The 11,592-nt window shown below is 41.8% G+C and overlaps 1 long non-coding RNA gene across 1 annotated transcript; it reads left to right on the top strand.

Annotated features, from left to right (window-relative positions):
• Positions 1-6,832: 6,832 nt before the first annotated feature.
• Positions 6,833-10,643, top strand: LOC123725149 (uncharacterized). The gene is made up of 2 exons (XR_006757545.1): positions 6,833-7,736; positions 8,810-10,643. It is a non-coding gene; the product is annotated as an uncharacterized lncRNA (long non-coding RNA).
• The last annotated feature ends 949 nt before the right edge of the window (positions 10,644-11,592 follow it).

Below are 11,592 nucleotides of genomic sequence, written 5' to 3' on the forward strand. Positions count from 1 at the left end.
GACCCTTGACCTGCTGCCTCTGGCTGCTGCCGCCTGGGAGGACCAGGGAGGAAAGCGCTGTAAAGTAGCTATTGAATCAGAGATACTGTAACTCACGTAGAAGTGCATTTCAACGGGTCATTTGACACTTTCCTAATAAGACTCAGCATCTCTGTTACTGTGGTCATTTTGAACGGCCACTGTTTGTACAGTGACCGTAATTTACGGGTAGGCTAATACATGAATTCCCATGTCGTCGACCTTTTGATTAGGTTTTGAAGAGGCAATAAAGAGCAGATAAAATGTGGACCATTTTATCCATGAAGCACGCAAGCTCCTTATTGGACTGTGTTGACATTTGGACTTGCTTTTTTAACCCAAGACCTCTTGTCTTTCATAAGCATTCTAGATTTACAAATATGTGCTCAACCTCAAACAAGCACTCAATCCTATATGGAGAGAGGGCAAGATTCTCTCTGAGAGAATAGCTAAACAGAAAATACAACCCAAAACAGGAAAAAGTAGCAGACCAAACCATGTTGAATGAGAGAGGAGATTTGGCTGCCGCACACGACGCAGCACAAATAAACGGCGCACAGTGAGCTCACGTCAGACTGGCTGGTGCGGGGGCGTGCAGCGGTGCCCTGTGTGTAGAGAGAAAACAGCCTGACCCACAGGAGGCCCGGGACCGGCCCAGCCGCCCAGATATTCAACCCTAGAACACTATTGCTTTTTCCTTCAAAGCATCCAAAGAGTTACTCGTGTGTGGTTGGCAAGTCTTTTGATGAGAGTGTCGCCTTGGATTATATTTCCAGTCCGACTAATATGAGCATTTTTATGTGGTGGTAGATGTTTGATTAACTCACCTGTCTATTATTGGCCAGTTTGTTTGGCTTTGGAGTAATTTTGTGTGTGTGTGGCTATGATGGGTAGGAGCAATTATTGAAGGAGTAGCATTTCATCCATTTATTGTTCAATGTCACATTAGCAATATGCAGCATTTTGGAATCGTTGCCAATAGACGCTGCTCTGGGCAGATGGGCAGGCCCGTAAGATGGATTCATTGCCACATTCATTGCCACAGAAGATGGATTCCTTCCCTGTTGCCACCAAAAGAGAAAAGGGAAACAGCACTAACAGTGGTTTATGGCTGGGCTAGGACGGTGCCAAAAACGACAGTTTATACTTTTTCCTCAATCAAACATGTGAGTGATGGATATAGATGTTATCTCGCATTTGCATTACTGAACAGAGGAAAGTGATATTCATGATCGTGACACCGGTCAAAGGCATACACAATTCAGATTATTACATTACTGAGGAACTAGGTGGGTAGGTATTTTGAATTGTTCATTTAGCTTTTGTCTCTACTCAAAACCACAATCATCCAAATTCTATTGTACAATGCTTGACAAGATTTTAAAAGCCAAACATAGCATTTCAAAGCTTTTAGTCGATTTAGTTTTAATGCCCAGAATAGCCCTTTCGTTTGAGTTTAAATTTGAATGTTTGTATTTCCACATCATTTATGTACGTAAATTGTTGATAGAGTCCTGGAGTTTTTATGATAAACAGATGTTGAGGCGGCCACATTCAGGCCTGCAGCACCTGCTTTGATAAACAGAGGCCTGTTGATGCCTGGGTCTCGCCTGTTTTCTTTCCAGAGGCACCTTGCTGCATCGCAGCAGTGGCAGGGCTCTCGGGCCCCCCTACTTGTGGTCCTGTGTGTGGTAGGTCCAGCATGTCCCATTATCTAGAGACCCCTGAGGACACTTTGAAGGTATGGCCAAGTTATCGTTTGTTTTTGGGAGAGAAGTACAGCTATGAAAACCCTATGAAAGAGATGCAATGAGAAGAAAGAGAGAAAGAAAGAGGATTGTCTTTTATGGTGGTATGGTATGTAAGGCAAGTAAATAATCCGTCTCTAACCACTTTTCTATTGTTGAATGTACAATTACTGGAGAACAAACTGGACGAGCTCCATTCGAGACAGAACCTGAAGAACTATAATATCCTATGTTTCTCGGAAACTTGGCTTAACAAAGACATGGATAATATTCAAGCTGTTTTTTCTATGCATCGCTAGAACTGAATGGCAGTGTCGATTAAACAGACAATGCGGCAATACAGGACTAAGATCGAATTCTACTACTCTGGCTCTGACACTTGTCAGATGTGGCAGGGCTTGCAAACTATCATGGATTACAAATGGAAACCCAGTCGCGAGCTGCCCAGTGACACAAGCTTACCAGACGAGCTAAATGTCTTCTATGCTCGCTCCGATGCAAGCAACACTGAGCCATGCGTGAGAGCACCAGCTGTTCCGGGCAACTGTGTGATCACGCACTCTGTAGCCAATGTGAGTAAGACCTTTAAACAGGTTAACATTCACAAGGCCGGACTACCAGGACAGGTGCTCAGAGCATTGGCCGGCCAGCTGGCATGTGTCTTCACTGACATTTTCAACCTCTCCCTGACCTAGTCTGTAATACCTACATGTTTCAAGCAGACCACCATACACCCTGTCCCCAAGAATGCCAAGTAACCTGTCTAAATGACTATCGCCCTGTAGCATTCACACCTGTAGCCATGAAAACCTTTGAAAGGCTGGTCATGGCTCACATCAACACCATCATTCCAGACACCATGGGACCACTACAATTCACATACTTCCCCAACAGATCCACAGATGATGCTTCTCTTGCACTCCACACCGCCCTTTCCCACTTGAACAAAATAAACACCTACGTGAGAATGCTGTTAATTGATTACAGCTCAGCATTTAACACCATAGTGCTTTCCAAACTCATCACTAAGCTAAGGACCCTGGGACTGAACACCTCCCTCTGCAACTAGATCCTGGACTTCCTGACGGGACGCCCCCAGGTGGTGAGGGTAGGCAACAACACATCCGCCATGCAGACCCTCAACACGGGGGCCCCTCAGTGGTACGTGCTTAGTCCCCTCCTGTACTCCCTGTTCACCCACGACTGCATGGCCGTGCACGACTCCAACACCATCATTAAGTATGCAGACGACATGACTGTGGTAGGCCTGATCACCGAACACGATGAGACAGTCTATAGAGAGGAGGTTAGAGACCTGGCAGTGCGATGCCAGGACAACAATCTCTCCCTCAATGTCAGCAAGACAAAGCAGCTGAATCGTGGACTACAGGGAACGGAGGGCAAGGCCAAGCACGCCCCATTCACATTTGACTGGGCTGTAGTGGAGCGGATCGAGAGCTTCAAGTTCCTCGGTGTCCACATCACTAAGGTTCTATCATGGTCCAAACACACCAACACAGTCTGGAAGAGGGCATGGCAACACCTCTTCCTCCACAGGAGGCTGAAAAGATTTAGCATGGGCCCTCAGATTCTCAAAAAGTTCTACAGCTGCACCCTTGACAGCATCTTGACTGGCTGCATCACCGCTTGGTATGGCAACTGCTTGGCATCCGACTGCAATACGCTACAGAGGGTAGTGCGGACGGCCCAGTATGTCACGGGGGCCAAGCTCCCTGCCATCCAGGACCTCTATACCAGGCGGTGTTAGAGGAAGGCCCCTAAACATTTTCAAAGACTCCAGCCACCCAAGTCATAGACTGTTCTCTCTGCTACCGCACGGTAAGTGCCTTGCGGTCGGAGGCCGAGCAATTGCTGTACCAGGCAGTGATGCAACTGGTCAGGATTCTCTCGATGTTGCAGCTGTAGAACCTTTTGAGGATCTCAGGACCCATGCCAAATCTTTTTAGTTTCCTGAGGGGGAATAGGCTTTGTTGTGCCCTCTTCACGACTGTCTTGATGTGTTTGGACTAGTTTGTTGTTGATGTGGACACCAAGGAACTTGAAGCTCTCAACCTGCTCCACTACAGCCCCGTCGATGAGAATGGGGGCTTGCTTGGTGCTCCTTTTCCTGTAGTCCACAATCATCTCCTTAGTCTTTGTTACGTTGAGGGATAGGTTGTTATTCTGGCACCACCCGGCCAGGTCTCTGACCTCCTCCCTATAGGCTATGTCGTCGTTGTCGGTGATCAGGCCTGCTGCTACTGTTTACTATCTGCCACTTTATTCAATTACCTCATACCCAATTACCTCATCGACTCGGTACCCCTTGTATATAGCCAAGTTATCGTTACTCATTGTTTATCTATAATTACTTTTATTATTATGTATTTTACTTTTCTATTATTTCTCTATTTTCTTTCTCTCTGAATTGATGGGAAGGGCCCATAAGTAAGCATTTCACTGTTAGTCCACACCTGTTGTTTAAGAAGCTTGTGACAAATAAAATTAGATTAGATTAGATTTGATATGCTTTCCTGAACCTTAAAATACATTTGAATCCTGACAGTTTTTTATTTTACAACTAGAAACTCATCATTCATAGGGGAGACCAGGGGCAATTTTAACAAGGGGCAATTGTGGCACCTTGAATTTCTCCCAACAGAAACAAACTCGAGTGAAGAAACTCTCTCAGTACATGCCCATTTAGATTCTTTCCTGGCTTGAAAAGTTTCAGCCAAATATCTCACTATTTACACATTTATGAACAAACGTAATTTTTTTTGGGGGGGGGGTGAAAGTTTCCCACTGTTTGTATTTTTCATATACTGTCCTGAGCATTAATGTCTAAGAATTCAAACTAGCATAATTCTCATCGTTATATAGTATGTTGGCTAAACATTCACTTGACTGACAGGTGTCACTTATTGTCTTTTGCTAGGCACATGAGGTTTTGTCATGGCTGCTGGGTTGGAGGCAATTGTAACGCAGTGTTAAAAAAAGAGGACAAATTATTTAAAAATAAAGTGATTTTGATTTTAGGATTGTATGAAGTATACATGAATTATACAAAACCTAAATGGGCTTGGTGTCCTGTAGAGTGCCAAAGAAGTTGTAAACAGATATACTAATTTGGTCACCATCAGACTATTCAGATGTTTTGAGAGGAACCACAAACGGGTATTACCGTAAATATTGGTTACGTAGATAGAAATTGTTATACTTCTTGCAAAATCATTACATGTGTCTATGATAATATGATAATTCATAAAAAAATTTTTTTTCAAGTTAAGTGAATTTATTTGATAAATTTTTTGGGTGTATAAAAAAAAATATATATATATATATAGGTTATCCTGATCCCTTTTTCTCAACAATGAGATGCTGTGCAAAGCATTTGTTAAACCACCAGTAGCATACAAAATACTTTAAAGTACTACTTAAGTCGTTTTTTGGGGTATCTGTACTTTACTTTGTCATTTACATTTTTGACTAATTTGACTTTTACTTCATTACATTCCTAAAGAAAATTATGTACTTTTTACTCCATACATTTTCCCTGACACCCAAAAGTACTCATTACATTTTAATTGCTTAACAGGACAGGTCCAATTTACACACTTATCAAGAGAACATCCCTGGTCATCCCTACAGCCTCTGATCTGACAGACTCAATAAACACAAATGCTTTGTTTGTAAATTAGGTCTGAGTGTTGGAGCGTGCCCCTGGCTATCCCTAAATAAAAAATAGTGCTCTCAGGTTTGCTTAATATAAGGAATGTGAAATCATATATACTTTTACTTTTGATACTTAAGCATATTTTAGAAATTACATTTACTTTTGATACTTAAGTATGTTTAAAACCAAATAGTTTTATACTTTTACTCAAGTAGTATTTTACTGGGTTACTTTCACTTTTACTTTAGTCATTTTCTAGGTATCTTTACTTTTACTCAAGTATGAGAATTGGGTACTTTTTCCACCACTGTCCAGCCTATTATCAGACCCCAGCCCAGCAGCAGAACAGCAGCAGCCAGGCACCATAACAAGTGTATCTATTGTAAGCAGACATTTACCGAGATTGCTGCTTCATTCTCTTCCCCCCCATCTTCACAATTGAGTTGTCATGTATTTTCCAGCTAATTAGGTCTTTTAAAATGGGGGCTATGTAAAGCCTGCATTGATAAGAGCATGCTGCTAAATTGACCGTAAATACTGCCATTCAATCAGGGACAAGTACCTCCCTGTAATGATAATCATGATCATTTCAGATACTTAATTTGAACAGGAGAGTGATGGGAAGCCAACGTGGACGTATTATTTTGAGATAGCAGCAACCTGTTTCACAGCAGTAAGGTTGGCCTTTTCTTCAGACTCACAGGCTGGGTTAAATAGAGAGAGGTCAAGGGTGAGAGTGCAATAAGAGGTTGGGGGTCGGGCAAAGGCTTCCGCACATTTGTTTATATTTTTTCTGCCTTTTCATCTAAACACCCCCGGCATTTAGAACATCTTCCACATTATTTAAGCAATAAGGCATGAGAACCCGTGGATTATTGTAAATAACACGGCGAATGGCTTTTATTAGTCATCACACGAAGCCTAAGAACATCCTTCAACCCTTCATTTGGAACCCTAGAACTCTGGCTAACTCTTTGACTTTGTGGTGCCATATAGAAAAAGTGTTGCTCTCTGCCATGCAATGTGCATGCCTAACCACCACATGACAATAGCCAGCACTCCGCTATTTAATCTCCCCGTCTCTTCTCCATAAAGTCTCACTTTTGTCTCTTCTTTTTCGCTCTTCTCTCCTGTCCGTTTCTTTCCATCAGTGGTGGGTGCATACGGTTCCTGATTACTTGTGGCTTCTCTAGTTTTTTTTTTACGATTAAGATCCACTCTCCCTAATCAAGTAGAGCTCTCTCTGTAACTAGTGACAACTATCAGACAGAATCCAGAGGGGTCCCCCTGGGGAGCGTGGGGCTTTGATGCTGCACCCCTCTTTTCCCCCTGCTGCTGTCACAGGGTTTGTCTCTGTCGATTGTGGACCAGTCTATCTGACAGGTGATGTGGGGCTAGGAGGAAGAGGCCGTAATAGGGGATCGGGCCTACCCTGAGTTCCCTGTTCAGCTAGAGCATCCATTCACCTCCATTCTCCCCCAGGCTGTCTATACTGCCTGAAGGCTTAATTCACTGGCCATTAGGCTGCAGATTTGTTATTGCTCACCTTCAGAGGCACTGACAGAAGACATTTCAGCCACGGGCGGGACGGGACTTCCAGAGGGAATTACAAGGAAGGATTTGGTTCCTTCTGAGGAGCTCTTGTTATGTTCTAGAAATACCAAATATAAGACAGACAGTCTGTTTGATAGAATACCGTCTTCCCATAGACATAGGACTGTAAATTGGCAATGGGGATTCCCAGTCATGGAGCAATGGGACCTGATTTGTCAATCACTTTTCAATTAGCAAATGAGTTGCACCCTGTAGGCAAGGTACCACTACGGCTCCTGGTCAAAATGACTTCGATCAAAGCCATAAGAGCTGAGGTAGGACAGAGGAGAGCTGAGCCAGCAGGATTTATCCACTTCTTGGTGTAGAGCAATTAAATTATCTTCGTATATAATATAATTACCATTATGCAATTGATCAAATGGTTTGATTTTATACCAGAACCACTCAAAGGCCAATAACATAACCTCATTAGAAGAGAGGGAAAGCAGACAATTGAAATACAGCATGATATAATAGGCTATATAGCTCCAGGTAGAGAGAGTCAGCAGTTTTAAGTTCATCGACGTCCTCACCACCGAGGACTTTACATGAACCAACAACACTACAACTTTTTTCAAGAGGGCGCAACAGCGTCTCTACTTCCTAAAGCGGCTGAAGAAATTTGGCATGCCACACCGGGTCCTCTCCAAATACTACTGCTGCACCATTGAGAGCATCCCGACCGGTTGCATCATGTCCTGGTATAGCTATGTGGTCTCAGAGCATTTCGTATTATTCTGTACGTAAATCCAAGACACTACATTTAGTATAGTATGTTACATTTTGTATGGTATGTATTAATTTGTGGATTGTAATTCATAACATATAATTTTGTATGATATGTTACAAATTACAATTCATCGGATATGTTACGAATTGCAATTCATACACAATGTTGTAAATTTCAATTCACACAATATGTCACAAATTTGCTAAATGTACAATCTCTAACAAATTTGCTAAACGTTTAATATATTACGGATTTCAATTTGTTGTGACTAATGTTAGCTAGGTGGATAGGTGGCCAACACTAACGTGAGCTAGCTGGCTAACGTTAGCTCTAGGGGTTAAGGTTAAAGGTTAAGGTTAGGGTTAAGTTTAGGACTTAGGTTAAAGGGTTATGGTTAGGGTTAGGATTTAGGTTAAAGGGTTAAGGTTAGGGTTAGGGGAAAGGTTAGTAACGTGCTAAGTAGTTGCAAAGTAGCTCAAAAGTAGTAAGTAGTTGCAAAGTTGCTAATTACCTTAAATGCTAAAGTTGTCAGTGATAAGATTCAAACACACAACCTTTGGGTTGCTAGACATTCACATTATACGCCCACCAATCCACCCTGACCAACCACCATCCTTTTGTTTTTGCCTTAAGTAACCTTCTGTCTTATGTAACCATGCCAAACATAAAATATCATACTAATTTCAGTGTCCCGGATTTACATTTGCTATGTTGCGTCTAGTCTGCACTGTATCCTCATGAGAACAAAAAACTTTCCATGATCCACCAGGTGGCATAGTGGAGAACTATCTTTGTAAAAATGACATAAGAAATGTGTCTATTCAGTAATGTGGATGCCTTGTACACATAAGTAGATATACAGTACATTACTTATGCAACATCACTTGAAATATTGCTATAATCTGCATGTAACAATCAATTTGTAATTTCTTACTGCACCCTGATTAATGGTATGCCTCCTCATTTGCCTGGGCTGAAGTTTGATCCTTTTTCAGGTGAAAATGGCAAATTAAGAGATCCGTTTTTTTCCTCCTCTGTCAGCAGGTCTGACCTCTCCCAATGTGACAGCCGCGGCCGCTGAAGGACGTCCTGATTGGCTGACACTGCACTTCCACCTGCCATTGCCACACCGATCGTTACCAAGGTGTGAGAGGTCTGGTTGCCGTGTAGGCAGTTGATGAAGAAAAGGAATCGATGGAGTGAGGAATAATGAAGAAATGAGAGACGGAGACAGACAGGCCGCAAAAATGAGTGTGTCACTTTTGCAGTGACAAAATAACTTCAAACTAACATACTAACAGAGTAATCGTCATTCAAAAATGTAATCTTAAAGAGAAGAAATGTAACAGAACAAAATGCACTTCATTTTGATATTAACTACTTCAATGAGAGATTGGAGGCTCAATTTATATTCTAATTGAATGAATTTTATAAAAGGATTAACAAGAAAAATGCCTGAGCTAGGAGGCTGAGTTCTTTGAAAGTAAGCCTTAACAAATATGGCACAATTGTAACAAAATGATTTAGCTTTTATAATAGTGGGTTTGATTTGTTTGAATGTTGACTCCAGACCTTGGTCTTGTGGTTCATTCAAGTGGTACTGTACAGAAGATATAAAAAAGTGATATATTCGCATATCTTTCCTAAGAGAATCATTACAATAATAACTGGGCAACGCAGGCAGGGAAATGATTGATGACTATATGGAATTCTAAACTGCTCTTTGGTTGGTTTCGAGGCGAGCAAGGTTTATTTGTCTTCATATTGTGAGAGTCTCTGTTTATGTTCTGTCTCTGGAGAAACCACATGTCCTGAGAAATGACCCCACCCCCCAGAAACACACCAAATATTAAGTTCTGTAAAGGCTATCAATTTCACTGTACTGATCTGCCGCTTTAGTAACTCAGTCTAACCCACTTTGAAAACCTGTCAATTAATCTTGAATTATTTCAGCGACAGAAGACCGGAGCTTTCTTCTTCTCTGGTCTGGTCTGTCCATCTTCTCCCGAAGGGGTGTATTTGGACTGTAGGTAGCTAGGTAAAGCAGTGGGTTTGCTTATTCTATGGAACCAAAGGAAAGATTTCAAATATACTCTGTTGAAAATTATATAATGTCACATATAGTGTATAATATAATTTAATGTTCAGTTATATTGTTTTGAACATGGACTTGAAATAAGCCTATACAGCAAATAGCCTGAAAATCACTAAGATGCATGTAGTGGTGAATGCAGGCAGAGTGCAGACATTCTTAAACATGACAATCATGCTCCATCAGAGTTTACAAGGAGTGTATGCATCGGGTCAAGCGTACTGCAACTGAGATATCCTCACTGCAGTCTGCACCTTTTCCACTATTTCCAGGCCAATTGATTTATTTCACATTATTAATGAACTTTGCTGCAGCTCCACTTGTCAGGCTTGGCCTGTGGGGGTCAATAACGAGAGGAAACTTGATGTTAGTGGATCCTGCTTAAGTGATTCTGTCGCGCTAACGATTCAATATATCAGGACAAATGTCAGCCACTTTTAATATGTTGATTCCACCGTGCCTCATCTGCATAAGCGCTGGGCTTGGTGAGATCCAAACTTCGACTCAGCCCGACCAGGAGATATGTAATGGCAGGCTGAGAATTCGTTCAGCTTTCGGTAAATATTTGATGAAACAGGTATAGGCGGCTGAACGGAATGGACGGCTAGTGCAGAATAAATAAACCGACTTCCTGATGTGTCGTTGAATGCCACTCATCCTGGGATCGTCATTCTTTAGAACTGTTATGAACCAAAGTAGTATGACAAGTCATAATCTAGCTTTGAATGTTGATTGATATGTGTGCTTTCTCCATAATGCACTTAAAAGAAAGGTAACTATATGCTATCTTGGTGTCCCTGTCCTTTATATATTTCATAATTAAATACATCTAAAAAGCAAGTATTTCTGCAAAAATGTGCTGAAGGGAGACTGATGACTGGAAGGGAGGTAATGTACAGCTATGTTGTAATGTGGCAGTATAGGGCTTGTATTCATGTATGAGCAGCAGGCAGGGTGGGGGAGGCATGTAAACACTTAAGGTGACTAAACTGCTGGCTCTAGTTTTCTGGCCCGTGGCAGAAATCAGTGCGATGGATCGGTGGGGAGAGATTTAGTTGCAGGTGGCAGAGGTCGGTGGATTGTGTATTCTGTGCAGTCAATAATAAAGTTAGGACTTATGCCTGCTGAAAGTTAATGAGCAATCACAAGGACCTTGGAAAGTCATTTGCATCTGGGCATCGGCTTCTCACTTTAGCTGGGGAAGGGCCCAGGGGACCTGGAGTCATCTCCATACTGCAGTGACTGAAGAACAGGGAGAGATACTCATCCTCACCGGCGGACACATTGTTCTAACAGGAGATACATTGGACAATTATACATTGTTCTAACAAGGGATAGAATGAACAACACTGTACATTACTCAATAGACATTTTAGCATTATAACTACTGTAGGCCTAAACAGCCAAATGATTTGGACATAATGAACATTTAGTTCATTTACCCGGGGGTAGATTACAACGTTCATATCTTTTTTGGTAATCTCAAAATGTTTTTTTTATATATATATATATTATTATTGGAAAATAGTTCTAAGAATCACTGTTGAAACTTTTCACTTTCTTTTTTGTTCTATATTAAATGAACAATATCTTACCAGCTGGGGTGTATTGAGTAGTGAATCTCGCTATGCCCCCTGTTGTGTTCTTGTCTTTGTGCTGCCATCAGAGTGGCTGTTGAGGCGGAACCCCAGTCAGCAAGAGTGGAAGAGGTAGAGTAGTCAATCGGAATATTCAG

Source organism: Salmo salar, chromosome ssa01, assembly GCF_905237065.1.
Source record: "Salmo salar chromosome ssa01, Ssal_v3.1, whole genome shotgun sequence".
NCBI lineage: Eukaryota > Metazoa > Chordata > Actinopteri > Salmoniformes > Salmonidae > Salmo > Salmo salar.